At 37.1% G+C, this 27685-nt stretch overlaps 1 long non-coding RNA gene across 1 annotated transcript; it reads right to left on the bottom strand.

Moving 5' to 3' along the window:
* Positions 1-3343: 3343 nt before the first annotated feature.
* On the bottom strand, positions 3344-20687 carry LOC108944006 (uncharacterized). Its single transcript, XR_011412048.1, has 2 exons — positions 19945-20687; positions 3344-3507 (listed from the first exon to the last, which is right to left on the bottom strand). It is a non-coding gene; the product is annotated as an uncharacterized lncRNA (long non-coding RNA).
* Positions 20688-27685: the final 6998 nt, after the last annotated feature.

Below are 27685 nucleotides of genomic sequence, written 5' to 3'. Positions count from 1 at the left end.
TCTTTCTGTTCATCATTCTCATTCCCATAATCAAAATACTTGTATTGTTATGTTTGTATCAAAGAATATTACGTATCCTTAGAACCATATATAAATTTAACGTTATTCGATTTTTCGGGTAAACATCATGAAAGGACAAAATATTTTGATATTGACTATCACTTTGTAAGAGAAGATTCCAGACCAGATACAAACTCAACATATTGGGACTAAGGATCAATTGGCTGACTTACTTATAAAAAGCTTGTGCAGACCACAACATGATTATCTGGAGAACGAGCTGGGAATCTGGAAAATATGTCATCCCTCAGCTTGAGGGGGAGCATTGAGACGGTTAGTTAGAAGCTGTTAAGTAGCAATAGGCAGTTGTCAATGAGCTGGAATTAGTTAGGATTAAATTAAGTTAAGTTAGTTAGTCAATTAGTTCACGTGTATAAATAGTAGGTTGTATTTCATTAATTAAGTCAAGTTAGTTCACATGTATAAATAGTAGGTTGTATTTCATTTCAGCTTTGAAGCACAATACTAAAACTAGAGAGAATGAATTCTTCCTTCTCTGTTTCTTATTTCCCGTCTCTCAATTGCTCGACTCCATAGCTGACCTCCATTAACAAAAAGATTCTTGTCAAACCGAGCTAATTTCCAGATATTTTATCAAAAGGAAGAGGCAATCTTTTGGTTGAATCACGTTTAACTTATTCTTCACCTACTGACTGCTACTCGATCGGCTAGAACTCCTATCTATTAATGAGTAGAGTTTATAAATTACAAAAATATTATTTAGACATATAATTGTGTTATGAAATAAAAATTATTAAACTAAAGAAATAAACTGCCTCATTAAATTTTTTATCAGATATATGGGTTATGTATTTTGTTTAGAAGCTCGAACAGAGCAGCACGATGTGTATGTTGACTTGTATCCACATTGGTCACAGTGTTTTCGCCCTTTCATGACCTTCACTTCTTTGTAGTGTAGAAAGACAAGCTTGAATCGCAAGCATATAGTTCTAATAATATAAACAATATCTTTAACATGAAAAAAATCACAATTATATATATACACGACATGGCGTGGCTTCAGATTTCCGAGGACGTGGCAGATCGAACATTAGGGTTGTAGGTTAGGAGGTAGTTGAATATTATTCTATTTCGTACCGGGTGTGAGGATAGACGGATAGGATTTATCTTAGATTGCTAGTGGTTAATGTCGTGTTCACGCTATTCTCTCATTTTTCTTTACTGGTTATTGTTATTGCGTTTCAACTATTTTCTGGTTCTTATAATGTTATTATTTCTATAGTTTCTGTTGATGGTACTCATATATTGTCTTTTTCGTCTTTTTTATTTTTTTGAGCCGAGCATCTATTGGAAACAGTCTCTCTATTCCATCGGAGTAGGGGTAAAGTCTGCATACACAGTTACACATTACCCTCCCCATATCCCTTGCGGGATTTTACTGGGTTGTTGTTGTTGTTGAGTCGCAGTAAAATAAGAAGTGAGGTATACAATGCTTTTTGTAATTTCATCGCCATTATGATTGATTTTTATTTTTCCATTCATGAGGGGTAAAACTTTAGTGCTTAAGGATTCCATTACTGGTATAAAAGTCTATTGACTACTGGAAAAGAAAAAACAAAAGAGGCACTATTTCATAGAAATAAATAACAAGTAGAGAGTATTTCTTAATCAAGATTTTCTATCTTGATGGAAGCATGTAAAATCCTATTTTCCCCTTCAATTCTCTTTAAGTTGGCTACAAAAGATCCATCTTTCTTGCGATCGAAATTGAAGTGCCGAAATTGCCAATCTTACATGAAACTAAACTGTAAAGAAATAACATGTATATACACCTCCCTAAGTAAAAAGAAATGCAAGAAATATCAGTACTCTCTTCACATAAAGTAGAAATAATCGACTAAAAGTACAGTACAATTTTAGACTCTTAGGCTTTTTCATACATTTTATTAGAAATTGTAATATCATGTATATCTTCCATTGTTAAATTGCTCTTAAATGCTTACTTGATGTCGTTATTACATGCTCTATCTTTTATTGTCAAACATGCTTTTATATGCCTTAATTGATGTTGTTATCTCTCTTATTGTCATATGCCTTTTTAATTATTGAGTTATTCTCTTTAAAGTTATTATTCCATGATGTATCTTCGTGTTGAATTATTCTCATGCATTTAGATGTAATTTCTATTTCATACTATCTTTTTCGTCATTAAGCTTATGGTTTACAATTGAATTGGAAGTTGTCTTTAAGTGGGAACACCTTCATTTTGAGCTATTGAAGTTGAAGTTATGAAAGTTATTATCACATTGAGGTTGAAATTGTTGCTTATTGAGATATATTTCCTTGTTGAGTAATTCTTATTCATTTTGTTATCATTGAGGTTCTTGTACACATCGTGGTTGAGCCGTGGACTATATGTTGTGGTAATATTGGTATTGTGATTCCGGCAAGTTGTGGCATATGGGCACGTATAGTGCGGGATGTTATTGTGTTGAAATGTTAATGTGCATGCAGCATTATAAGGATAAGAGTTGATATGCACGCGGCGACATAAGGTGGGATTTATGTTGCTAGTAAGGGAATTACTTGAAGTCACGCGACGACATAAGGGGCTAAAGCGCGTGAAAAATATTTTCAAAAATCTAAATGCAAGGCTCACACGAAAAAAAAGAAATCTCTCACAGCCAACGCTAGCGCGAAACAAATACGACACAATACCGATCGAGCAGGTGGAGATAGCTAGTAGTCACACGTCATGATAGTCTTCTTTATCATGCTTGCTTGAAGGTTAATAGTACATCCTTGAAGTTGTTGTTCTCATTCCAGCATCCAACACCTCTACGTACTTATCCATCTCTCTATATCAACTTTGATTTTTACAAACTTTACGTTGAGGGAAAAGAAAGGAAAAGAAAAAAGAATGGAAAAGAAGATGAAAGATCAAACAAAACTAAATCTGCTAAAAAATGTCAGGCTACAAAAAATGGAGAGCAAGAGTTGAGGGAAATGGAAAAATCCCTTCTTGCCTTTATATAGTTCTATACCGGCTGGCATTCTTTGGTCTTCCCTTCCATACGTTCATAGTCTTTCCTCTTTAGTCTACATTAAATTTTATTGAATACAACTTCTCAAAATTTTCAGATTTTTATGAAGAGGTCGGCTAACACAAATTTTATTATTGTTTGAAGGGTATTTTAGTCTCTTAGTATTATAAGGTTAATTTGCTCTTTTAACTTTTACTTTGGGGCTTCCCACTTAATAATACGATAGATATGGCTTTACTATTCTTAACTTCTAGTTTAGGAGGAACAACAGCTTTCATGGTGCCGGTTTCTCGTCATTCTCAGCTTCTGCTTCAACCACTATTTTCTTCTCCTTTGCTTCAGTTGTGCCCACTTGATTGGTTTCTCAATTCAGCAACAACAACGACTTCCATCTTCTTAATAAAGCCTCAAAACTCAACCGGCAAAAGTCTGCAAAACCCACCTATTTAACGAATCAATCAGTCCTCAAATATTGATAAACTTCCACCAGATTAAAGTACTAAAATTATGCTACGATAAAAAATGCAAGCAAACTTATTCAGTCTCAAGTCTTAGAAATAAAATCATTTTTAACAGATTCAAAACTAAGCTTGATTGTCCAGGACAATCACTACTAGAAATCCGCTAAAAACCGACCAAAAATTTTCAACCAATGTTGGTCGGTCAGAAAAAGCGACCAAAAATCGTCCAGGTTGGACGGAAACTGGAAAAAATATATTTTATATTTAAAAAAAAAAAATACGGACCAAAGTTGGTCAACAAGTTGACCGAGCTGGTTAGACTTACTTAGTCAAAGAAAATTTTGGATTACCGACCAACTTTGGTTAGTAATGTGGACCCAATTTTATAATTTTAATAATTATTTTATTATTTAAAATATTTTATAAAATTTAAAGAATTAATATTTAAAATTACCGACCAACGTTGGTCGGTTAATGCAGGGGAAGCATTTACCGACCAACTTTGGTCGGTATATTTTATTTTCTGGAAAATAACCGACCAAAGTTGGTCGGTTATTAGATCAACATTGGTCAAACTTTTGAATCACTTTTATATTTACTATCTAAATAATATAAATGTAATCTGTTAACACTTTTGTAATACAAATAATGAATACACTAACATATACTATATATAATATGCTATTTGTAAATTGATTTATCGACTTATAACTATAGTTAAATTAGTACAAAGAAGTGTGTTATATATATACACACACACACACACTACCATATACTATGACAAGCTATATATATAGTTAAAGTATTACAATGAAATGTGTGTGTGTGTGTGTGTATATATATATATATATATATATATATATATATATATATATATATATAGATAGATATAGCCGTATATATATAAGAACACGATGCGCTAGGACCACAGAGTCGGGTTCTTTTATGGATAGACTTGTGAAGATCCTAATTAGTATATATAATTTATCATCAAATATATCTATTTGTAAATTGATTCATCGACTTATAACTTAGATGCATCGATGAATACTAAGAACAAAATGTTTGACCTATATCGATTAATAGTAAAAATAAAATATCTCGACCTATATCGATTAATCTATGTCATGCATTATTAGTGATGAATGAATGAAAAATAGAAGAATTAATACTAAACATCTTTGACATGTGTGTGTGTATATATATATATATATATATATATATATATATATATATATATATATATATATATATATATAGTTAAAGTATTACAGTGAAGTGTGTTTGTGTATGTGTGTGTATATATATATATATATAGGTATAGCCGTATATATATAAGAACACGAACCTCCAGGACCACAGGGTCGGGTTCTTTTAGGGATAGACTTGTGAAGATCCTAATTAGTATATATACTTTATCATCAAATATATCTATTTGTAAATTGATTCATCGACTTATAACTTACTTAGATGCATCGATGAATATTAAAAATAAAATCCTTCCACCAAAGTTGGTCGGTTTTTGGTCAAACGGTCAACACTTAATGTACCGACCAAAATTACCGACCAACTTTGGTCGGTAATTCTGAAATCAGAATTGAAATAACGGGTTCCCCCCATTTCTCTTACCTTTCTTCCCCAAATTTTCCCTAACTCCTCACTCAATACCTTCCCCTCTCCTTCTCTATTTTCCTCACACAAATCTCATTCCCCACCCCACGTGGCCACTGCCCAGCTGCCGTGGTCGCCGTCATCGCTGCCACTGCCAGTGCCGCCCCTCTCCATCTCCACCTCCTAAAAATTCTAGGTTTGAATTACAACCCATTTCTTTGTTATTTCTAGGTTTTGTTAATTAGTTATGAATTAGTTTCAATTGATTAGTGTTTCAATTATTTGAACATTGTATTTTATTAAGGACTAGGGTTTAGGTCTTGTTTTAATTAATTTTGTTAATTAGTTTTATTAACTAATTAGTTTTGTTAATTAGTCAATTAGTTATGAATTAGTTTTAATTGATGAGTGTTTCAATTTTGAATTTGTATTGTCTTGAATAATTTAGTTAGAATTGAATTATTAACTTTGTATTGTCTTGAATAGTTTAGTTAGAATCTAGGGTTTAGGATTTGTTCTTGTGAATCAAATTTTTAGGGTATGTGTTGAATATCTTTAGTTTAGTTAGTTTATGTTTAAACTCGTAGGATATGAATTGAAATTTTTAGTTTTTAGAATTTGTTCTTGTGAATTGAACTTTTAGGATATGAATTGGACCTTTTGGATATGCATTGAACTTTTAGGATATAAATTAAACTTTTAGTTTATGTTTAAACTCGTAGGATATTGAACTTTTAGTTTTTAGGATTTGTTCTTGTGAATTGAACTTTTAGGATATGAATTGAACTTTTAGGATATAAATTGAACTTTTAGTTTATGTTTAAACTCGTAGAATATAAATTGAACTTTTTGTTTTTAGGATTTGTTCTTGTGAATTGAACTTTTAGGATATGAGTTGGACCTTTTAGATATGAATTGAACTTTTAAGATATAAATTGAACTTTTAGTTTATGTTTAAACTCGTAGGAAATAAATTGAACTTTTAGTTTTTAGGATTTGTTCTTGTGATTTGAACTTTTAGGATATGAATTGGACCTTTTGGATATGAATTGAACTTTTAGGATATAAATTGAACTCTTAGTTTATGTTTAAACTCGTAGGAGTACAAGTCAGCTACACTTCATGTGTTGCTAAATTGTCCCGAAGTTGTACCATTTCTCAAGTAAGTATTGATTTATTAGTTATCAAAATGTAAAATTTACTGTGATTACATATTGATGCAACTACTAAAAATATTTGATGTGTCACAGTCACTTCGTGGGTCAATTTGGCCATGATGTTGTATATACGAGATTTGATACGTGGTTCAAACAGTTTGTAAGTAATATATATATACACACACACGTAGTGAATGTATAAAAATTGATTCTTAAGTTGTGCTAACTTATGAAATATTTTAACACTATGTAGGTAAATAATCCAAATAATGATGTAAATCAATTTTTGAAAGATATATCTTGGGGACCTGGGCTTCAGGTCACAACAATGTCTAAGTACGTAGTGAATGGTTATAAGTTTCATACAGAGTATTGCTCTAAAAATAAAAATAGCAACAACAGAGGGGTGTGGGTTAAAGGTAGTGATGGCAACCAAGGTGATTATTATGGTGTGGTCAAAAACATATTACAACTAGAATATACAGGTTGGCCATATAAGAAATTGATACTCTTTAGATGCAAGTGGTTTGACTCAAATCCAACAAGAGGTACAAGTGTACACCACCAATACAACATAATTGAGGTTAATCATACGAGGGAGTATGATCGCTATGATCCTTTCATAATTGCACATAACGTTAGGCATGTGTATTATGCTCCTTATCCATTGCGGCGAAATAAGTCCGATTGGTGGGTTGTAATAAAAACTAAGCATGTAGGTAGGGTGAAAGTCGAGAATGTGTTAGATATTGCATATCAAAACAATATCTCTAATGCTTACCAAATAGTGGACGGTCAGTTAGAAAATAATTTGGAATATCCTGAATGCATAGTGGAAGAAGTTGATATAAATGAAGTAACAATTATAGAAAATGAGGATGAATAGTCAATTGATGAAGCTCAAACAAGTGAGGACGAAGAATTCTCGGACGAGGAACAATACGTCGATGAGGATTACAAAGTTGGGTTTTTAAAGCACTCTCGTTTTATAGCTAGTTTCTTATATGTTTCAATCTAAATGTGTATTATATTATGCAGATGGCATGCAAGGGTCAAGGTAACAATGACCCTACTAGTTCTCGGGATCGAGAAAAGGGTAGGAAGGGAAAGAGGAGGGTAGAAAATAATAGTCCCTCTTGTCCACCCTTTTCAGAGATGCTTGTGTCTTATCCTCCACCACACGGCTATACTGAGTTGCCACAGCATCACGAGCCATACACCTTCATTCAGACACCAGGTCTTCCATCACAGGGCCATAGGACTATACGTCCGACATACAGTCCAGCTGCCTCACAGCCATCTACATCACATCCACGTGGATCACATCCCTACATATCATAGCCATATGGATCGCATCCATCCATCTCACAGCCACTCGGGTCACAGCCATCAGTATCACAGCCACTTGGGTCGCATCCAGCTATGTCGTAGTCACAGGGATCGCAACCATCTTCATCATCGGCTCCATCTATTGTAGGCCTTCGCATGCGAGGCAGTAGCTCTGAACCGCCTACACCGTCTACACATGCCTCTCATGCACATGCTTCGGATGATGATGATGAGGTAGTGCAGTATGATCGATATGGAAGGATCATCATAGTCTCTGAGGGTGATGGGTAAGTGTTATTTGTTATTCTTGCGTTTATTGATTTCTAACATTTTTACTAAGATATTAATGTATTTTTATTGTTAAATTGCAGGTTCAGGCCGGGTAATAAGACTACAAAGATAATCACCAATGCCATCAAAAAGCTTTATGATGGCTCTTATGCGACTTGGACTGATTGCCCATTCTTGCTGAAGGAGCAAATTTTCAATCAATTTAAGGTATAAATATTCTTATAAATAATTTAATAATTTATATTTATGATATTTCCATCTAATATTTAACTTTTAAAATACAGATCAAGTGTGTATGGTAAGACCGCTATAGCGCGGAAGTGGCTACAAATTTTCATCATAAAGCTCGCAAGAGAATGGCGAATGCTTTCTCGGATGCTAGAAAAAAGAACAAGAGGCCTGGTTGGTTACTTGAGAATTTCTGAAATGATTTGCAAAGGCAATGGCTTATCGCGAATTTCTTAAAGAGGAGCAAAAAAGGAAAGAAAGCTCGCGCATCCGAGAAGGGAGGCTCCTTGCACACTGGAGGTGCGATCAGCCTAGGGACAATAAAAAGAAGATTAGTACGTAATTGCTTAAATTATTTTACTTTTCTAAGTATATCTATTCTGTTTATTAACTAAATTAATTTATTTTCAGGAAAAGAAGTATGGGCGTCCAATGAGCCATGATGAGCTATTCAAGGAGACGCATATTGTGAAGAAGAAGAAAGAGGGGGATCAAGATAGGTGGGTCGAGGACCGGGCCTCGACTGCATATGTAAGCTTTCAATTTTCTTTAAGTATTATAATATACTTTTATAAAATATTTGAAATATTGATTTAATTTAAAATAATATAGGGTCGCTACCAAAGTAACGTGGAGGAATTCATCCGTAGTCATCTAGCTGGTGAATCGGGTGAGCCAACCCAACCTTCGGATGAGGATACTGAAAGAATATGGTTGGAGTCTGTTGGCGGTCCAAAAAGGGGGAAGGTATACGGGCTTCCTACTAAAATATTCCATCGCTATAAGTGTGGAATGCAAGGAATATGGACTTCCTCGCAAGGCGAGCAACTTAATAGGGAGAGCCTCTCCGCTATGTGGGAGACAGTGACAAAGCTCATATCTGAGCTAGAAGCGGCCAAGGAAAGAGAAAGGCTTAGAGATGCTCAATTCCTTGGCATGCAAGCTCAGATCAGAACTCTCCTATCTACTGGAGCTTTTCTGTTGCCCCGGTCTCGTGAGTTATCTCCAGAGGGTCGACCTCCACGTGATCATTCCTCCCGTCATGCTCGTGATCGTTCCCCCCATCCTCCCCGTGATCGTTCTTCCCGTCCTCAACAAGACCGTTCTCTCTACCGTCTTGTAAATGAAAGTTCATCAGACGGTGATGATGATGTTGTAAAAAATACCCCTTGACTTTTATATACTTTGAACTAGACAAATAGAACCCATTTTGAACTAGTTGTAATTAGTTTTAACTTGGTTTTGAAATTTTATGTTCAATGGAACTTTAATTTGTTAGTTTTAAAGTATTTATTGAATGTTTTAGTTATTGTGTTGTTGTTGTTGTTGTTGTTGTTGTTGTTGTTGTTGTTGTAATTCAGTTGTTATTAGGTGTATTGGTATGCTAGCAGGTGGTGTAGCTGCCAAAACAGGCATTTTATGCCAAAATTAAACCTATAAAAAAAACCGACCAAAGTTGGTCGATTTTTAATAATAAAATAAAATTATTCCAAAATACCGACTAAAGTTGGTCGGTAAGTAATTAAAATTGTCAGATGGTCATTTTAAGCTACCGACCAACGTTGGTCGGTAATTTCCGACCAACTTTGGTCGGTAAGCCATTTCGACCATCAAAACACCGTTCACACCCTAATGGTCGCGTTTTGGTCGGTAATTGGCCATAACCGACCAACTTTGGTTGGTTTGTTTGGTCGGTTTTTAGCGCATTTCTAGTAGTGAATCTCCGGTATTAATAAGTAGAGCACTGTCTACTGCTCTTCTAGCAGCAGCACTTCAAAGTATCTCAAAACAAAAGTAATTCTACTATATATAACCAAATTCCCAAAAGCAATAGAGTCCTTAGTTTCAGGCCAGAATCTTGGAAATTCAAAGAGATATAACTGTATATAAGCTACTTCTTAACTATACGGATTAGGTAAAAGAGTTGAACATTTATCTTTAATAGTCACTCGACCAATGAATTCGTCCATATCTAGACCATGGAAAAATAATGGATAGAACTGAAAAATAAATTGATACTTGTTGAGCAATTGATTATACCCAATGTGTTATGAATGAAAATAATCTCATGACAGACGTTGGAAAAATTAGCAAATTACGTGTGGGACCCTGGGATAAGGGCACGTGAGGAAAGAATTGAGCAAATGAAAAAATAATAAATAGTAGTAGGCTAGATGAAATTAGGTATGCTTTGTTATTGATAGAGATGTCTTCTATTTCTAAACCCATATTCTGTATCCTCTTCCTTTCTTCTAGGTTACTATTCTTCTATCCTTCTTTAACTTTCCTTCTGTATTTTGGTTATTAATTGAACAATCAGTCTTCTTGGATTATTGTGAGAGTTCATATTTGGAGGTTGTTACATTGGTGCTTCTATCCATCGGACTCCAATGGAGGTATTAGATCGATTTAACGGCAACGGCAACGCATTGAGCTGGCTTTTTCGGGCCGAGCGGTACTTTACCTATCTTGGCTTCGCGGTGAAGGATTGGTTACGTGTTGAAATTGACAAAAGTACCACATCGGTGGATGACAATTTTGAATGGGAATTTCACTCTATAAAAGGAGGCCTAATGTTTAGGATTTAGGCACACCTCTCATTTGCCTTTTATCTTCTTAAGGCATTTGTATCTTCTCTCTTTTAGTATTATTTCACTTGTAATTTTGGAGTGGAATAAAATATTGATTGTGTCCGAGGAAGTAGGCAAAATTGGCCGAACCTCGTAAATTCTGGTGTTCTTTTATTGTTGTCTTATTGTCTTGTTTATTATTTAGTGGTTGTCATAATTTTTGGTATAGTAGTTGTGACTCATTCACACTATATACATTTGGCTTCCGCAACAATTGGTATCAGAGCCAAGGTACTGTCTAAGTATGCTCTGTGGTTGCAGCATAGTCTGATCTTCCACATCAGAAAAGATCTATCTTGGTAACTGAGTCAAGGTTCTGTTTGAGTATTCTCTGTGGTTGCAGCTTAGTCTGATCTTCCACACCAGAAAGGAAATAATCTTGATTTGTGTCGTCAGCTACTAAATAATATTTGTGTCAAAATGGGAGACAGTAAACAAGAAGAATCTACATCAAGTGTCAATAATACGTCATCGTTGGCATCTTCGCTTATGACAAGAATTGTGTCAAATGCGAAATTTGCGGTAGAAATTTTTGACGGGTCAGGACATTTTGGGATGTGGCAGGGCGAGGTTCTAGATGTTCTTTTTCAACAAGGGCTAGATCTTGCCATTGAAGAAAAGAAGCCAGATGTTATTGGAGAAGAAGATTGGAAAATTATCAATCGTGTTGCTTGCGGTACCATTCGATCCTACCTTGCTAGAGAGCAGAAATATCCATACACAAAGGAAACTTCTGCAAGTAAATTATGGAAAGCACTGGAGGATAAATTTTTGAAGAAAAACAGTCAAAATAAATTGTACATGAAGAAGAGACTGTTTCGCTTCACCTATGTTCCCGGTACCACAATGAATGAACATATCACTAGTTTCAATAAGTTGGTCACAGATTTGCAAAATATGGATGCAACTTTTGATGATGGTGACTTGGCCTTGATGTTGTTGGGGTCACTTTCTAATGAGTACGAGCACCTTGAAACTACTCTACTCCATGAAAATGACGAAATTTCTCTCAGAGAAGTTTGTTCGGCTTTGTACAGCTATGAACAAAGAAAGGGAGAAAAACAGAAGGGCGGAGAAGGAGAAGCACTAATTGTGAGGGGTCGTCCTCAAAATCAAACGAGGACTAAGAAGGGAAGATCCAAGTCGAGATCTAGACCCAGCAAAGATGAATGTGCCTTTTGTCGAGAAAAGGGGCACTGGAAGAAAGACTGTCCGAAGTTGAAGAATAAGGCCAGACATAACAATGGAAAGGCCATTATGGATTCAAATGTAGCTGATTGTGATGATTCAGACTTCTCATTAGTTACAACAGAGTTATCAACATCATCAGACATATGGTTGATGGACTCGGCTTGTAGCTATCATATGTGTCCCAACAAGGACTGGTTCGTGAATTTTCAAGAAGGAGAATATGGAGTCATCCACACAGCGGATAACAGCCCTCTTACCTCATATGGCATTGGTTCAATAAGATTAAGGAGCCATGATGGAATGATCAGAACATTAACAGATGTTCGATATGTACCGGGTTTGAAGAAGAATCTCATCTCTGTGGGAGCTCTAGAATCAAAAGGGTTCAAAATCATTGCAGAAAATGGAGTGATGAGAATATGCTCCGGTGCACTAGTGGTAATGAAGGCCAATCGGAAGAACAATAACATGTACTGCTATCGTGGTAGCACAGTTATTGGGACAGCAACAGTGACATCCAGTGATGACAAAGAGGCAGAAGCAACCAGGCTATGGCACATGCGCTTGGGACATGCTGGAGGAAAATCCTTGAAAGCTCTATCTAATCAAGGATTGTTAAAAGGCGTAAAGACTTGCAACTTGGAGTTTTGCGAGCATTGTGTCAAAGGGAAACAGACAAGGGTTAAATTTGGTACAGCGATCCATAATACTAAAGGCATTTTGGATTATGTACACTCTGATGTTTGGGGTGCTTCCAAAACACCTTCATTGGGTGGGAAAGCACTATTTTGTAACCTTTGTTGATGATTTTTCCCGAAGAGTGTGGGTGTATACAATGAAGAGGAAAGATGAAGTGTTGGGAATTTTTCTCAAATGGAAAACGATGGTGGAGAATCAAACAGGCAGGAGGATCAAGTGTATTCGCACAGACAATGGAGGTGAATACAAAAATGATCATTTCAATAAGGTCTGTGAAAATGATGGTATCGTCCGACACTTCACTGTCAGACATACACCACAACAGAATGGAGTGGCAGAACGTATGAACCGGACTTTACTGGAGAAGGTACGGTGTATGTTGTCCAATGCTGGCTTGGGCAAAGAATTTTGGGCTGAGGCAATTACATATGCATGCCACCTCATTAATCGTCTACCATCTGCTGCTATTGATGGCAAGACACCATTTGAAAAATGGTATGGAAAACCTGTTGTAGATTATGACTCTTTGCACGTGTTTGGCTCAATTGCATACTATCATGTGAAAGAGTCAAAATTGGATCCGAGAGCAAAGAAGGCTATATTTATGGGGATTACTTCTGGAGTCAAAGGATACCGCTTATGGTGTCCAGAGACAAGGAATATTATATTCAGCAGAGATGTTACCTTTGATGAATCTGCCATAACAGATAAGGTGACAGTTGAAGATGTCAAACAAACTGGTGGTGCATCAAAGCAGGTGGAGTTTGAGGGAAAATTTATTTTTCCTACACAAGAAGCAGAGGAGGAAACTCATGAAGATTACCCTCTGGAAGAAGAGCCAGTAGAAAGGGAGATTCCAACTCAGGAACCTCGACAACAACTTGAATCAATAGCAACCAGCAGGCCAAAAAGGACAATAACGAAACCTGTTCGTCTCATAGAGACGGTTGCTTGTGCAACCTCAATTGTAGCTGATGGTGTTCCTACCACTTATAAAGACGCAATCCAAAGTTCAGAAGAAGATAAGTGGAGGATTGCCATGAATGAAGAAATGCAGTCCCTTCATCAGAATCATACATGGAAATTGGCCAATCTCCCGAAGGGAAAGAAAGCAATTGGGTGCAAATGGGTATTTGCAAAGAAAGAAGGATTTCCTAACCAAGAAGATGTTCGCTACAAAGCAAGATTGGTGGCCAAAGGATATGCTCAAAAGGAGGGAATTGATTACAATGAAGTATTTTCTCCAGTTGTAAAACATTCCTCCATTAGAATTATGTTGGCTTTGGTAGCACAGTTGGATTTGGAACTAGTTCAGATGGATGTAAAAACTGCGTTTTTACATGGAAACTTGGAGGAGGAAATTTACATGACTCAGCCAGAAGGATTCAAAGTTGCTGGAAAAGAAAATATGGTATGCAAACTTGAAAAATCGTTGTACGGATTGAAACAATCTTCTAGACAATGGTACAAGCGATTTGACAAGTTTATGTTGCGGCAAGCGTACAAGAGAAGCAAATACGATCATTGTGTGTATTTGCGCAAACTTAATGATGATTCCTTTGTATATCTTCTCCTATATGTTGATGATATGTTGATAACTTCCAAGAATTCGGAAGAAATTGATAAGTTGAAGATTCAACTGAAGGAGGAGTTCGAGATGAAGGATATGGGTGAGGCAAAGAAAATTCTTGGCATGGAGATAATAAGAGATAGACATTCAAAGAAACTCTGTTTATCTCAGAAAGAATATTTGAAGAGAGTACTACAGCGTTTTGGCATAGATAAGAAGACTAAGCCAATTAGTACGCCACTTGCTCCCCATTTTAAGCTAAGTACTACTATGTCGCCAAAGGATGAAACTGAACAGGAGTATATGTCAAGGGTACCATACGCAAATGTTGTTGGTAGCTTGATGTATGCAATGGTTTGTACGAGACCTGACATTTCACAAGCCGTTGGAGTTATTAGCAGATATATGCATAATCCAGGAAAGGAGCATTGGCAAGCTGTGAAATGGATTCTACGGTATATTCATAGTACTGTAGATGTTGGGTTAGTTTTTGAGCAGGAAGGCAATCGGTCTGTAGTTGGATATTGTGACTCAGATTTTGCGGGTGATCTGGACAAACGAAGGTCAACTACTGGTTATGTGTTTACTTTTGCAAAGGCACCAGTTAGTTGGAAGTCTACTTTGCAGTCAACAGTTGCTTTGTCTACAACAGAGGCAGAGTACATGGCTATTACAGAGGCTGTGAAGGAGGCAATTTGGCTTCAGGGGTTGCTAAAGGAGCTTGGTATTGAACAAAAAAATATTATAATTTTTTGTGATAGTCAAAGTGCTATTCAATTAGCGAAGAACCAAGTTTATCATGCAAGGACGAAGCACATTGATGTTCGGTATCATTTCGTACGAGAAATCATAGAAGAAGGTGGAGTCACGGTGAAGAAAATTCATACTACGGAGAACCCTGCTGATATGCTGACAAAAGTGGTGACTGCGGTCAAGTTTCAACATTGTTTGGATTTGATCAACATTGTTGAACACTAAAGATTGAAGATGAAGACACAACCAAAATTTGTTATTGAGAGAAAATTGAAGATGTGGAATTTTGCCAAGGTGGAGATTTGTTGAAATTGGCAAAAGTACCACATCGGTGGATGACAATTTTGAATGAGAATTTCACCCTATAAAAGGAGGCCTAATGTTTAGGATTTAAATACACCTCTCATTTGACTTTTATCTTCTTAAGGCATTTGTATCTTCTCTCTTTTAGTATTATTTCACTTGTAATTTTGGAGTGGAATAAAATATTGATTGTGTCCGAGGAAGTAGGCAAAATTGACCGAACCTCGTAAATTCTGGTGTTCTTTTATTGTTATCTTATTGTCTTGTTTATTATTTAGTGGTTGTCATAATTTTTGGTATAGTAGTTATGACTCATTCACACTATATACATTTGGCTTCCGTAACAACGTGTCCCCTCCTTTTACCTTGATGGTGAAGCTCTTACTTGGTTCAATTTGTTGTTTCGCAACAAACAATTCTTTGATTGGACGCATTTTAAGGAAAAATTGCTTATACGATTTCGACTAAGGACCATTACTGATTCGGCGAGAATGGCAGTTACTTCCCGAGCATGTGTTGACTACGTGAGTTGCACTACATTGATTCTTCAAGCAACCTATGTGTCTCCTTTTGCTGCTCCGAGTCGCATACCTAATTTTCCTGAGTCTGCATCTACTCAAATCCCCGAAATACTTGAAACTAACGCTCTTCTCGTTGATGGAAATAAGTCTCCGACTGTCGTAGACGAGGTGTTTGATGAAACTCCCCAAAGGATTGAACAGTTTGTTAGTATTGAGATTTTGTCTATAGACTCGGAGGAACTTTTAGATACAATAAAGATAAACTCTGATTCATATGACGGAAAATCAGCGGAGGTCCAGCGAGGCTACATTAAGGTGGAGGAAAATTCAAGCGACACTGCAAATCGGTTGTTTGACAAATTGGCTCAAAGGCATATACCTCATTTTCTGGTACCTTTTCCTTGCTGAGAGTATGTAGTACCAGAGAACATAGTGAGACCTGTTGAAATTACACATCCATTTACATATGTCATACATCTTCAAATTCACAGTGGTCCATGTCTATCGAAATTTTTTACGGTCATTCATGGGGCTAATTTAAAAATTTGCAGTTGGTTTGATACTGGGCAGCTTGTGTCATATATGGGATTGGTCTATATGGGAAACAAGGATAGTGACTGCTGATAATGCAATTAAGCTGCTAAAATCTCATGCAAAACAAGATTACAAAACCATGATTTATGATTATGAGATTGCAGCGACGCAACATCTTCTACCCTTAGGCGGTCATGGTGAACCCAATCTACATGAAGTTCTTAAAAATATATGGTGGTTCTACCATGATTACAACACTTATTTAGACAAGTGGTATAACACGGGGCAAAGACTTACAACTAGTAAGTTTTCTCTAGTTTCGTTTTTGAGTATTCTGATATATATATATATATATATCATATATATATATAAATATATATCAAATTTAGTTGGCTGGACAATTGGAGAGGGATGTTTGACGACATAATTTACAACAAATTGCTCATTGTGTTTGCATCTTCCATACCGCCAACTATTGTCTATCCAAGTTATAGTGAGATGATTATTGTGGCTGCCGAGTTTTTCCAGCCCATTAGCACTGCGCTGGCAATTCCTCTTGCGAATATGGATGCATTTCAAGCATATGCCAGTGACTTCCTTGATATGAACTCCGGACATTGGCATGTCTTTACTTCACCCTTGAGCTCTTATGTTGTTGCAACTGGTTGGCGAGAAGTTGTTTTCGCGCCACATGCGATCTACTGCACTGATGGACATCAAAGTGATACTACTACAATGGACCATGGAAACTTGACACTCTCAAATTCTGCTATTGGAAGTCGAGGTGCTAGAATGAACATCAAAGGCATTTTTAGCCAACTTTTTGGTAGGGGCTCAATACACGAGGAAGAGAAAGTAGTAAGAGGTGTTGCTGCACTTGTTGATTTTGAGCATCATGGCCAAGGAATATATCAGCATATGATTGAGCATGTTTGTTACCAATTCCCCATTGAGAGGCTCGAAAGTGAAGGCTTTCACATTATTGTGGATTTTGAGAAAGGTATACATGATGGGTTGAAAATGACTTTGCGTGCGGATTGTGAGCCTAAGATAGATAGTGAGCTTGAAGAACTGAAATTCTATCTCTGCACAGCTCTTCATGACTGGTTTGCAAGAGAAGGAAATGACCTTCCCGACACCATCGCTATGAAGCTGGTGCAAGCTCTTGCGGTAAATATGAGTTCGGAGGGACTCATTAAATTTATTCTAAGAACCAAACAATCAAGCAAGTGTGACCTTTTGCAATTCATTGTTGATTGGCATGACGAGAGCAGTTCAACACTTGACTTAGAGAGAGTCACATCTTGGCTTTTCTCGTGGATCATTGAGTCGATATGGTGGCAGACCTTGATTAAAAATATGCAAGCTCCTACAGATGATCCAACTGCCAGCAAATCTGTTAAGATGTTCTTATGATCACCTGCCCTGCATGTCCAGCAACAAAGAAAGTTCTCCATTATCCTAAGAGATCATGCTTACCAGGAAACTTTGAAGAGATTATGTCCTATCTTGGCTGGACATGTGGTGGAACAATGTGTTGTCAGCCTAAATGTGGCTGAACTCGATGCTATTTTTCGAGAATTCGCTTGGGGGATCCCAACTGCTGCTCCATTTGATCCAATTGTTAACGCAAAGGTGTTACCTATTCCGACATTGAGCTTTACAATATTAGTGTCATGGGATCTGTTTGCTAGCAGTTTTGTCGACCCATATCTTGTTGATGCAACCCCTGAGCCACATTCAAGTCTTGACATAATCACTGCTATCCTATCAACGTTGCTCTACTCGAACCTTGAGGGCAAGGTTCTTATTGAGGACGGAGGTATTGCTATGAATGAAAAATAATCTCATGACAGACACGTTGGAAAAAGTAGCAAATTACGTGTGGGACCCTGGGATAAGGGCACGTGAGGAAAGAATTGAGCAAATGGAAAAATAATAAATAGTAGTAGGTTAGATGAAATTAGGTATGCTATGTTATTGATAGAGTTGTCTTCTATTTTTCAACCCCTATTCTGTATCCTCTGCATTCTCATCCCTTTCTTCTAGGTTACTATTCTTCTATCCTTCTTTAACTTTCCTTCTGTATTTTGGTTATTAATTGAACAATCAGTCTTCTTCGGTTATTGTGAGAGTTCGTATTTGGAGGTTGTTACATTATGCACTAACCAAAATCAGTAGTTCCTTTTCAATCTAAAATGTAAAAAACGTCTTGATTATATAGCCTCATGAGGAAAATTAGATTGTAACATTCAATTAAGAAAAGTCATACTAAATGAGTTAATATATTCTAATTAATGCAGCTAGAATATAAATTAGAACAAAGTGTTGAAAGACAGAGATGAGAACAAGCCCGAATCCCTATGCTTGACCTCATACATGCCCCTAATCACGCTTTCTAGACAAAAACAATAACATCCAAATGGAATGGAAAAAGGAGAGTAAACAGTTTCATCCAAATTCCCAAGTTGGGAGACTTGTAGTCGTACACTGCCAAACACTAATGTAAAAAAAAGGGAATTTGTTTTTAATACAGAGACATATGAAATTAAACACCAACAAACATGAAGAATTTTTACCTGCAAATATTCCCATAAGCGGAGATTGCTTTTCCTCTATAGATTTTCTCTGTCGTGTCAGACATTACGTGTCCCCTTTCTATGAAAGGATGCATGGTCTCGCCTAAAATCACAGAGAGGTTAGAAGATTTGCGACATATTTTGAATATAGATAGAGAATGCATCTTACATATATATGTACAAATAGTCTGATAATGTAACAAAGTAAAGAGGGAAGATAAAGTAAAGTATACATCATTTTCCCTGAAAAACAATGCAAAAGATGGTAATAGGTGCTCCACATATTGTTCATCTTCAATTGGATGCGCTCCTTATAGTCTCCTTCTCTGCTCCTTCAATAGGATGCATCTCGTTCGCGTTGGGACTTTGGAAACTTATATCTCAAAATCTATAAGGAATATGAAAATTTTCAAAACATGAAAGTTGTAGCTCTTTGAGTCTAGTTTCCAGATATCTAAACCATTCATTATTTGGACATTTGTACAGAAAGTTATGATCAACTAACCAAAGCCTAGTATTGCAGTTGTTTTGCCTGACAGTGTGCATGGCAGAAATTTCTGCTGCACATGGCTGACTTTGGAAGCTTATATCTCGTAATCTATACGGAATTTTGTGATGTCAGAAAATTAATTATTGCCAATTTTCAAAGCCATTTTAAACATTTGATGTTAACTTGTGGAGTCCTAAGATTCTTTTGAATAGACTTCAATTTAAAGGAGTTGAAGAGAATCGAAAAGCTTCAATTACATAAATCTGGACTTCTAGTTAAGAACTGCACCCCCAACTGAACCGGCTTTAGTAAAATCTTCCATGTGTAAAGAATATAATTTATGTATATTCCATTAGAGATTGAAGGAATCTTGCAAAAATGGGCCAAAATAACCAAGAAATGTAAATTTGGTTGCTACAATTCACCTGAAATAAAGAAAGAATGGAGAATGTAGAATATTAAGATAAATGAAGCATCAATCAAAGCGTTCTAGAAAACCTAAAAATGGTAAAAATAGAAAGAGGAGATTTACCTTGCGCTGTGTAATCCTCATTGGGGATGAAGCCCTAATCCTTCATGGAGAAAGAAATCCTTGTTCCTTATCCTCGGTCAAAATTGAAGGTACAGATCAAGAAATTGAATTTTAATTATTTGTGGAAACATATCAATTGGTCGAACCTTGATAAAGGAAAGAGATGCTGTGTATGAATCACTCACATATTCTTCTGAATTATATGTATCCGCGGGATTAATTTGAAAAAATAGTAGGGATATGCAAGAACAAACAATTTTTATTGGAAACATTCCTCTAATGAATTCCCTGGAACTTCTATAGTCAATGGAATATATAGAATTGTGATCAATCAAATATTGCAAAGTCCTGGTATTTATTACCGATTAGAATTGGACCATAACAGAATTTCGGTCCATAATATCAGATTGGGGAGGAAGATTAGAATACCTCCGTCAGGATGATAAATTCTTGTTCAGTAGGAGCAGTAAAAGTGGCGTGAGAGGGAGTCGTTCTGACTGAAGAAGAATGGAAGAGATATTTGGAAGAAATAAGTTAGAAGATGAAGAGACGCATTCATTAGGATAAGTAAAAGTGGCTTTCAAAAGTTTAGAGAATCGGGGGAAAAAAGTCTGCAAAATCAAGGGCAAAAAGATAAATGATATTTCTGGACAATAAGAGGGGACACGTAACCATGCTTGTGGCCCTCTTTTATATATATATATATATATTATGTTTAACTTTTAGACCTAAGGGGCTCGATGAGGTTTCAGACAAAACTATTTGAAGTTATAAATTGCTGCATTCTGGGAAGTAGGATTCACTGAACTGGAGTTACAAAAGCAAATGTCACCTGCAGTTAATGGAAGCGGACCACCTCAATATCTAATCAAATAGTAGAGGTATGTATGGAAAAACTGTGAGGCTCATATGGAAGAAAAACAAAAAAGAAATAAAAAAAATGGGATGGGAGGTGCCTAACTTTGTTGAAAAAAAAAGGGATAGGTGTCTAACTTTGTTGACAACTTTGTTGAAGATAAAATGGGAGGTGCCTAACTTTGTTGAAAAATTATAGGGCTAAATCAACAACAACTAATCTTCTTTGTAGTAGTTAGATAACATCTCTTACTATAAATAAAGGCCTTCATTCTTCATTTCAATTACATTAAAATAAGAGAGAAGCAATAGAAGTTAGAGAGAGTAATCCACAAATTGTAGTCTGTGAGATAAATAGTGAGTGTGAGCAATATTGTAGTGAGGTATTTTAATTAAAGAGTATTATTTCTTCCAGAATTGTAGTAGTCTCTTGGCACTACTAAGTTATAATACTATAGTGGTTATATTGCACCGCTCGGGTATTGTATTTTACCCATTAAAAGAGTTGGTCATTGTTACTCCCTTGTGTTATTATTATTTGCCGTTGATATTATTCCTGGGCGGGATTATTATTTTTTCCCAACAACGTGGTATCACAGCCATGACGAATAATGGTCCGCTATCTTTTCAGTACACTTGTCTCACAAAAGATAATTATGAAAAATAGTGTCTATGTATGTAAGTTATTCTTGGCTCTCATGATGTATGAGAAATCATAGACATAGGGTATACAAAACCCGATAATGAGGAAGCTCTACCTCAAAATGAAAAAGAGGTCTTGGCAAAGACAAGAAAGAAGGATCAACAAGCCATCACGCTCATCCACTAATGTTTGGATGATGTCATGTTTGAGAAGGTGGCAGATGTTACTACCTCAAAGGAAGCTTAGAGGATTTTACAAAATTCTCTTCAAGGAGTTGACAAGGTGGAAGGTAAAACTTCAAACTCTAAGGGCTGATTTTGAAGTTTTAAAAATAAAAGAATCCGAATGCATTTTGGATTATTGTTCAAAAGTGAAGACTGTTGTAAATCAACTAAGAAGATACGGGGAGGACATAGAAGATGTCCGTATGGTAGAAAAGATCCTTCGCACTTTAACACCTAAATTTAATTTTATGGCGTGTGCTATTGAGGAGTCTAAAGATTTAGACTCTATGATGGTAGAACAATTGGAGGGCTCTTTATAGGCTCACGAAGAAAAGATCAAAAGGAGACAAGAAGTGTCATTGGAGAAACTTCTTAAAACTCAAGCATCCTTCAAGGATTATGGAGGTGAAAAGAGCTATCGAGGGAATGGACGAGGACGAGGACGAGGTCGTAGCGATCATGGAAGAGGAAAAAGTAACGGTAACAACTTCAACAATGAAGTTAAAATCCACCAAATATTCAGAGGCCGTGGTCGTGGACATAGAGGAGGAAGAGGACGTGGCTACTATCAAGAAAATAATGGACAAATGTATGAAAAATCAAAAATTAAGTGTTATAATTGTCATAAATTTGGTCATTACTCTTGGAAATATCATAGCAATGTTGAATAAAAAGCTAATCTTGTTGACGATAAGAAAGAAGAAGTTGAGTCAACGTTGTTGATGGTACTCAAGGAAGAAGACAGGGATGATTGCAGCTCATGCTATATGGACAATGGAGCAAGCAATCATATGTCTGGATGCAAAGAGAAGTTTGTGGAGATAAATAAAATGGTGAGAGGTAATGTGTCCCTTGAAGATATCTCAAATATTCAAATCGAATGGATATGCACGATTCCGATCTCCTGTAAAAATGGTGACCACAAGTTAATTCAAGATGTTTATTATGTCCCAAAATTTAAAAGTAATATTCTAAGTTGGGCCAACTTCTTGAAAAGGAATATGACATCCACATGAAAAATATGGATCTTCGGCTTAGTGCATATGGCTAAGAATAAATTATTCTCTCTGAATATTAAGACAATTGATGCAAAATGTTTGAAGGCTAATGTGCAAGATCAATCATGGTGTTGGCACATGCGAGTTGGGCACTTGAATTTTGAAGCGCTCAAATCAATGGGAGAAAATACCATGGTGCATGGGATACCATTAATAAGCCATCCCAATCAATTGTGTGAAGCTTGCCTTCTTGGAAAACATGCAAGGAGGAGTTTTCAAAAGGAGGCCATGTCAAGATCAACCAAACCACTTCATCTTGTTCACACTGATGTGTGTGGACCAATCAATCCACCTTCCTTTGGTAAAAGTAAATACTTTCTACTTTTCATTGATGACTTTAGTAAAAAGACTTGGGTTTATTTCTTGAACCAAAAATCTGAAGTTTTTGCTGCTTTTCAAAATTTCAAAGTATTTGTAGAAAAAGAAAATGGCTATTAAAAAAAGGTTTAAGGTCCGATAGAGGAGACAAATTCACTTCAAAAGAATTTAATGACTTTTGTCAATCTCATGAAATTCGTCGCCCTCTAACGGTACCTTATTCACCCCAACAAAATAGAGTTGTAGAGAGAAAGAATCGAACGATTCTTAATATGGCTAGATGTATGTTAAAAGCTAAAAATATGCCCAAGGAATTTTGGGCAGAAGCTATATTTTATGCAGTTTATTTGAATAACAGATCTCGAACAAAGAATGTTAGAGATCAAACCCCTCAAGAAGCATGGAGTGGAAGAAATCCAAGTATCAAGCACTTGAGAATCTTTGGGAGCATAGCCTATGCTCATGTGAAACATCAAGGGAGAGCGAATCTTGGCGATCGAAGTGTCAAGCATATGTTTGTTGGCTATGATACGAGTTCAAAAGGCTACAAGTTATACAACACTAGTAGTGGAAAGATGGTGGCGAGTGTGATGTTAAATTTGATGAAGAATTGGCATGGAATTGTGAAGCTTAGGAAGAAACGTCATATGATTTTCTTCCATACTTTGGCGATGAAGAATAACCAGAGACCGTGAAACTTTTGCAGGATACAACCTCACTTCCTTCTCCAACCAGTGTTGCATCTCCTTCTTCTTAACAAAGTTCAAATGAACATCCGCAAAGGACAAGGAGTATTCAATAGCTCTATGAGGACACAGAAGAAGTTACTAATTTTTATTCTTTATATTGTCTCTTTGCTGACAGTGAACTAATGAACTTTAATGATGTTGTTACAAACAAAAGATGTTCACAAGCCATGGAGGAGGAGATCAAGTCTTGGAATGAAAAAAAAATCAAAATTAAGGGAGAGATTTGTGGGGCTCATATTGAAGAAAAACAAAAAAAAATGAAGAAAAATGGGATGGGAGGTGCCTAACTTTGTTGAAGAAAAAATGGGATAGGTGCATAACTTTGTTGAAGAAAACAATGAGAGGTTGTTTTACCCGAAAAACGGATAGAGTTAAATTTATACGTAGTTCTAAGGATATGTGGTATAGCTTAATACAAACCGTAGGGATAAATATAAATATCAAATATGGATTTCAAAGAGTACAAAGTAAACACGGTTGTAAAGAGGGTGATCTTTAGGGATGAACGGGTTGAACCAATTTATGAAGCTTAGAAGAGCAACTCTTCTCTAAATGAGAATATGGTGCTTGAATTACAATGTAATCTAAAACTTGCCTTACAGAAATAATAACCATTCCTTTTATAGTAGAGGGACCATACTTTAGATATAATTAAAAATACTTAGTGGGAGACCCATGATAAATCAGTTTTTCCATAATTCCTGCAAGGATTCTCTCCTCTAATGGGATTGCAACGGCTCTTATCTGTTAGCTCGATATTAACTCGAGTTTTCGGTCTCGACTCGAGCTCTCCATCTTGATTTGAGCTCGATTCTGACTTGGATACTTGTGTTGGTTCGGGGTCATGGTTGGTCGGTCTTCAATCTTCCAAATTCCCTAAGTTCGTTTCCGTTCTTTCTGAGTTTATTCATAAATCTATGATTCTTCTTTGCAAGATTCTTCTTCTAAACCACCAAATCTTTGTTACCCTTTTCAAATCCAAAATGGTGAAGACATCAAAAATTGTCCCCCAAAAAGACAAAGCTTCTTCTTCCCAATCTGCCGCCGACAAAACACCGGTGGATCCACGGCCTAAGGAGTGCGTTCCGTCGGCATGTGTTCTTACCTCCGATTTCAAAATCGACAAAGGTTCACCGGTCACTGGCCGATGTGAGCCCTTAGCGAGATATATTTATTCGATAACCCGGGAGCATATCGAGCGGATAAAAAATAATCATAACTGGGAGAACAAAGAAGTGGTAGTGCCGTCTCCCGAAGTGGATATTACTACTCACGTGAGAGGGTTCTTAAGTATGTATACTTACCCTTTCACGTTAGGTCCCCTCGACCCCGTTATCATAGATATTTTTCACAAATACCTAATAACCCTAGGCCAGATACATCCTTCCTTGTGGCAGATCATTATTTTTATCCGATATTTTGTGAGTAAAATCGAGAGGATGCCTTTCACCCTCGATCACCTTGTCCGAATATACCGTCCTCGCCTTTTTCGAGGAGGGTCTAATGTCGAGCTACCAAGGTTTTTTTCTCGAATATAGACGCGTATAAGGATTGAGGCTGGATAGGCAGATTCGTTCGAGTAAGGACTTCAGACCTGATTCCGATCGAAAAGATGCCTTTTCCCGAGGAGTAGAACATGAAGCATAAGTGTAATTCTGTTGTTATCTCCTACTATTTCATCCTTTAATTTCCTTCACCAATTTTCTCCTTTTGTGATGCAGCGGTTCCCTGGATGCCCGACGCAATGCCCGATCTTAAGAACTAGGTACATGATTTGGTTTCGACCTCCTCCTACGCCGAACGCTCATGGCGCGACTTGTCGAAGGACCGATGTGAGGCCAAAAATTAGGGTAAGCACCTTTTCCTATATTTTGATAAAAATGCTTTTCACACACTTTAATAAAACTTTCCATGTATAGGTGTGGGCAAAGATGCAGTTTTGCGACCCTCATCCATCGAGGAAGAGGCTTCGGCCTTTGTCCCAAGAAAAGGATGGCTCATAAGCCGAACAAGAATATCATTCCCTTTACCGTAGAATCGGTTCTGCGTCTAAGGGAAGAAGGAGAAGAAGAAGAAGAAGAAGAGAACGATGGGTCTGCGTTGGCGTCCCGAACGAAGAAGACCACCGAAGTTCCACATGCAGCTGGATCGATGATGGTTCATAAGGCTCCGCCTCGAACTGAGGATATATCGGAGAAAGATTCGGGCAGAGTCACCAAGTTGTTGGAGGTCGAAGACGCTTCCTATCGAAGCCAACAGATGGGGGATATGTCTGAAGGGACTCTTCTCGAATCTTTTCGAACCGAAGGGAATTCCCCACCTTTCCTTCCTTTTTCGCAGGGGCGATTCTGGAGGCCCAAGCTTTGGGGGACCTCGAATTAGATAAGCCTCATGATAGAGAGGATCCTTTTCGTGACCTGTTTATTGGTGTCGAGGACACCACCAGTACAAGTGACGGATCAAATCTTTTTCACGGAGTGTAGTAGGCTTTGAATCAGGTAAGTCTTTAATTATATGGCGTTACTTTTAAGTTTGCTTTTCTTTTTTAACTTCGTTTCTTCTTTCTTTGCAGGCAGCGAAAGTTCATCAAGAATCATGTTCTCAGTCCCGAACTGAGTTGCGTTGATACGAGGCCGAGCTTCAACGGGTTACGAAGGAGAACTCCCTAAAACTCCTCTTAGGCCAAAGGGGGGAAGAAATAAAAAGAACTTCGAGATGAGTTAGCCAAGGATCACCAAGATCAGATCGATCTGTCTGAGCAGGTAATAATACTTTTAAAAGCCTATGGACTCGATACCGGAATGATGGCTAATTTTTTGGTCTCACAGCTGCAGCAGAAATTGAGATGATCGGAAAACTCTGTGAAGTAGTCGATGTGATAAAAGCAGAGTCTTTGGGGTGGAAAGAAGGAATGGACTTTTTTGCTACAGAGAAAGAAACTGCTCAAGCCCAATTGTCATCGGCCGAAAACCAACTCCAAAAAATGAAGGAGAAAAGCTTGGTCGAAACGAGAAGAATAAAGCAGCTCGAGGCTCGGTTGACCTCTGAACTTGTAAAGGTTGAATCTGACATCGAAAAGGCAAAAGATGATGCGGATGCACTCGTGGCCGTCTATCGGGCCGATGCTTAAGCTTCCCAGGTCCAAGCAAGAGAGGCAGCCGAGACCGTCGATACTCTAGCACATTGGGTCGCTGAAATTGCTAAGTGCCTATCTCGGAGGGAGACCCATGAGGAGATCCATGCTCGAGGTTTCGACTTCGCTGAAGAGATTAAAAGGGCCAAAGAACTCGAAGAAGAAGCTGAATCCTTGGTTTCCGATGACGATGACGATGATAACGATGATGATGATGGGAGTAAGAGCGGGTCCAAGAACGGAGGGGAGCCCGATAGAGAAGAGACCGTTCCCGGGGATAACCAAGAAGCTTAGTTCTTATTTTTTATGTTGTAATCAATTATGTAAATGATTTTGTATATATATACCTTTTTTGCCGACTTGCTTCTATTATGTTTCCTGTCTTGTGAAGATTTTATTCACACCTTATGAATAATTTCACAATGATTTAGGCAACTTGATCAAATTTGGACTTCCTAGCCTTTGTAACCAAGCAAGCGCTTACTCATACCTGAAGTGATATAGCCCTTAAGCTTAGTAGTCGTGTGAAAGATCCGAACTTGAAGTAATGTAGCCCGTAGGCGTAATGGTCGAGTGCTTGCTCGAACTTGAGATAAAAGTAGCATGTAGGTGTAATGGTCGAGTGAATAATTCGAACTCGAAGTAATTTAGCCCGTAGGCGTAATGGTCGAGTGAATGATTCGAACTCAAAGTAATATAGCCTATAGGCGTGATGGTCTAGTGAATGATTCGAACTCGAAGTAATGTAGCCCGTAGGCGTA

This window comes from Nicotiana tomentosiformis, chromosome 11 (genome assembly GCF_000390325.3).
Source record: "Nicotiana tomentosiformis chromosome 11, ASM39032v3, whole genome shotgun sequence".
Taxonomy (NCBI): Eukaryota; Viridiplantae; Streptophyta; class Magnoliopsida; order Solanales; family Solanaceae; genus Nicotiana; species Nicotiana tomentosiformis.
Note: the sequence above shows the minus strand (reverse complement) of the source record. Positions and strands in the feature narration are given on the sequence as shown.